The sequence below is a fragment of the Piliocolobus tephrosceles genome, chromosome 8 (genome assembly GCF_002776525.5).
Source record: "Piliocolobus tephrosceles isolate RC106 chromosome 8, ASM277652v3, whole genome shotgun sequence".
In the NCBI taxonomy this organism is placed as follows: Eukaryota; Metazoa; Chordata; class Mammalia; order Primates; family Cercopithecidae; genus Piliocolobus; species Piliocolobus tephrosceles.
The window spans coordinates 143,764,812-143,769,214 of NC_045441.1; positions in this window are offsets into that span (position 1 = coordinate 143,764,812).

Here is a 4,403-nt window from a genome sequence, read left to right on the forward strand (position 1 = left end):
GGACCTGGTTTAGGTGTGGGGGTCGCTAGCACAAGTAGAGCCATTCTTCAGATTCTCCTTCAGAAGTGACTGCTTTCCAGAGAAACCAGGTGAGGGACAATTTCTGCATCTTTAGACGCCAGCTCTGGAGATCTGCCCACCGGCCCCCAGCTGCCCCCCTCCCCGGGCGAGCCTGGGCTAAGTATCAAGCAGGACAGAAGGGTGGTCCCCAGTGGGCGCCTGGCCCACTCTGCTTCCCCAACGCCCAGGGAGCTTTGGCTCAGCACAGGCGCTTCTCCAGCGATCGGGGCAGAACCAGGACGTGCAATGCGCCTGCCCGCCCCTTCCCCGGCCGAGCTTCTGTCGGCGCCAACCCACCCACCAGGCTCTGCCGGCGCCACCCGCGCCCCTGGCGGGCCTGGAGCGGGGAAAGGCGAAGCGCTGGGCACGCGAGGGCCTGTGCACCCCAGTTCCTACGACGCTCCCGGCCCTTTCCAGGCCCGCCGCTGCCGCATTTAACCCCTCCCTTCCGGGGGTTATTCGGAAGAAGTCCCAGACCCTAGATCCAGCCTCCCAGAACCCGTCTCTGAGCTCGCCCGGTGGGCCTGTAGGCGGGTCCTCCTTTGCTCAGAGGTGAGCGCAGACACGCAACGTCTGCGCCGGTTGGCCCCGCCTGCCCCACCCCTGCTCCCCGCGTCCCTTCGTTTCGGCCTTTGTCTGCAGGCAGGCCGGGTCGGAGCGTCAGCACCAGGAGCCGAGGGTGGCTCTCTGCTCGCCAGGGGGAAGGTGCTTCTCTCTTGTCGGCCCCAATTCCCCGCCCGGCGCCTGGGGCCTGGCCCTGCGGGGCTCGCTTCCTGGCCGGGGGCGCAGAGCTGGCCCGGCCTGCTTTGGCTGGGGTGGAGATCTCGCTCTCAGGGATTGTTGGGCGTCTCTGCCCCGCGAGTAACTAGACCGCCGCGAGCGAATGGCTCTCATTGAGTCCATTTTTCCAAGTGTCACCACGTCAACCTAGAGAAGCGAGGCGAGTGAGGGGATGCAGAGGGTCCGGAAAAGTCGCCCTTCTCTGGCCTCGTTTTCAGATAAAAACGGGAGCCTGGCTCGGCAGCCGGGCGCCCGGTGTCTCCGGGGCGCTTCACCGAGGTTTTGTTTGCAAAACTAGCGTCCCTGACCTGAGGCGCACGGCATCTGGAATCTGCTTTCCTGCTCGCCCTGTCTGAGGCCCCTCTTTGTGCAGCGAGCCTGGGAAATATGGAGGACCGTCCTCCGCAAGCGGGTGTTGCGGGCGCTCTCCGATTCCCGGGTGAGGCTAGAAGGAAAACGGGGTTCCTGGGCCAGCGCCTCACTTTCCATCCCCGGAGAAACAAATGTCCGGTGAGGGCTAGTCTGATCTGCACAGAAAGGCCGACCTTGAGGGCGGCGGTCGCTCGGGGGAGAAAGCGGAGGCGCTGGGCTCGCGGGCGCGCTGCAGCCGGGGCTGGCATAGCGGAGGAGAGACACGCCGCTGCCCCGCATCACCCGAAAACGCGAGGCGCCGTCCCAGCTGGAGCAGGGTCTCACGCGCGCTTCTCGAAGCTTCCTGAAACACCTTGCGGAGAGTTCCGTGTGTATGGAACTTAGCACCGCCCAGCCCCTGGGCAGCTCGACTTTCTGCAGCCCCATCCCAGCTTCCCCGGCCCTTTGAAGGGTGACCCCTCTCAAGGCTTTCCCAGAGTTGTTTCGTGTTTGGATCCACTTTGGGGGGCCAGGTACCCTTTAGTTATCTCTCTCTTCGTTTATTTATCTTTCTCCTTTTCCTCCCTCCACCTCTCACCCTCCTCCTTTCCAGGACAGCGACCCACGAATTCCTCTTCTTCCTCCAGCCAACCCCACGGCCCGGCCCGCAGACCCTGTGCGGGCAGGTCTCCGCCCACCGGCCCGCCAGGCGCCCTGGAGGTGACGCTCTGTTCCCAGAGTCTCTGTTGCAGCCACGAATTGGCGTCTGCGTCGCAGGAAAGCACAGGGCTGAAGCCCAGCGTCTTGGGGCCGTTTATACTGAGGCAGTCAGAGGCAAAGAGTCCTATGAATTCAGAAAATACTTCTCAGGAAGCCGCCTAATTGGCTTTCATGGGACAGGAGGAGCCATTAATCTGGGATGGTTTTGCAGGAAGCAAAACAGCTCAGGGCCACTCCTCCCCCCACACCATGTTCAGGAGACCCAAAGTCACTGGACCCTCCCTTTCCTGACTGGTGATCATCAGGGTTTCCACAGTTGCGGAAAATTCTCCCCCCAAAAAACCAAGTAAGTGTCAATAAGACTTCCCACAAACTCTCACCAGCCCTATTTTCCTGGGGGCAGGTAGACTGCGGAGTTTGATTTTTTTGAGACTGGGGGAGGACCCCTGGCAGGGTGTGTGCCTAGTCAGAACATTTGGTAAGGACTCCTCCAATGAAGAAAAAGTGGAGGAATCCAGCCCCAGCGAGAAGGGGCTTCCCCACCCTGCCCTAGACACACAGGACAGAGGGCACACTCTGACCAGCGTCACCTCCAGTGACCAGGAGGCCAGCCCAGCACCTCCTCCCCCAACACTCCCGTCCTGGCTGGGGGTAATTTTCCTGGGAGCAGGCTGTTGGAACTGCTGTTTCTCATCTCAGCCCAGCCAGCACTCTGAAGCCTGCAGAGTAAGGACAGCACCTGGGATGGACCCCAGGAAGGGAGCTTCGCAAGGCCAGGGCGCAACCTTCAGGCCTCCAGGGGGCCTGGCAGGCCACACTGCCTCGGAGATGCTTGCCCTGACTCCCCAAGTTCACTCAGGGCCTAGCAGCTCCCTGCTGGCTGCCTCCGCGGGGGTCTGGGCTGCTGAGCACCCTGCAGCTGCCCAAGGCCAATCAGCCCTAGGGTGTCCATGCCAGGCTGCGGCCTCCCCACCTCCCCTGCCCTGAGGGTACTTATGGCATGCAAATGCTCCCACACCCCCAGAGCTGCCCTATCGGATGTTTCCAGGAATTCACACATTTCCATAAAAATGCATTTTAGATGATGGACAGGCGAGCCTGGGGTAACAACGGTGTTTGGTGGGTAGAGAAGAGCAAATGGGAAGGAGCCCGAGGGAGAGGGGGAAGAGAAGAGGAAACAGAACTTCCAGTTGGACATTCTGACAACAGCTGGAAGGAAAGTCTAGAAAAGGTGAAGAGAGAGGAGGGGAGAAACCAACTGGGGCTCCCACGCTGGCCATTGGATTCCTAATGCTCCTTTCAAATGGGCCCTGCTCTCCTGCAAAATTAGTTTAAAGGATTTTAAAACAAAGAAAATGAGATGACCGGTCTGGGAGCTCCTCAGAGGCTTAGAGAGGTTGGGGGGGGGGGGGGGCGACTTGGGTTTGAAGTCTTAGCTGAACCGTCACCCCTCCCCTCCTTGGCAAAAAGGATTCCCTTAGAACCTCCGAGGCTCCTGGATTTCTCCCTTCGCAAACGGAGCCGCACACTGCATTCCCCGCTCTTCCGGATCGCTATGCATGTTTCATGAGGGTCGCTGTCCCCGGGTGGAATGCGGCCGTATGCACGCGCCTCCCTGCACACGCACACGCACACACACGCACACTTACAATAAGTGTCTGCAGGAGGAGTGTCCTGCGCGCCAGCTCTGCGTTTAAGACAGGAAGCTGCCGGGTTACCGAGTCAAATGGGAGTGACACTATTCCTCTCCATCAGCAAGGAAAGCGGACCACAAAAGTCCCTTTGTATCTCGGCAGCTCATTTAATATTATTTATGCATTTTTGTGCAAGGAATTGTGGGATTTCACCCCACGGTAAACAATATGGAAATGGTAAAAATAGCGATCTTCCTGTGCGCGTCCACCTACTCGCCCCGGGGTGACCTGGCGGGGCTGTCGCGGGGTGGCTCAGATCCCTGAACCGCGAAGCGACAGGGAGAGCGCGGGCGAGTGCAGGAGACGCGGTCGGGGGTCTCTCCGGGTTCCCGGGCTCCCGCCCCCGGAGCGGGGGACGCGGCCGCTTTAAGGCGGGGAGGGGCGGCGGGCGGCTCCTGTCACCCAGCGGCGGCCGGAGCGTCACGTGGGCGCGCGGCGCCGCGGCCATTGGCCCGAGGCACGTGTCCAGGAGACCGGCCTGCGACGTCACGCGAGGGGGCTCTGTTAAAAATAAGAACAAAAATCCAGAGTGAAAGTGTCTCAGGTTGCGCCGAGTGGCCTGGAAATTTCCGAGCCCGCGCGGAGGCCGAGGCGGCGAGGGCGGCGGACGGCCGGGGAGCGCGGGCGGCCCAGCCCGGCCCGGCCCGGCCCTGGCCTCGCGTCTCTCACCCATGCGACTCGGGCTGCGGAGCTCCGCGGGGCTCGGCGGGGGCGCGGCCGCACGCCGGTGGGGCGCCCCGGCCCGCAGCGGGGCGGCGGCCGCGCGGAGGGGGCCTCCATGTGCGTGCGGGAGGTGCC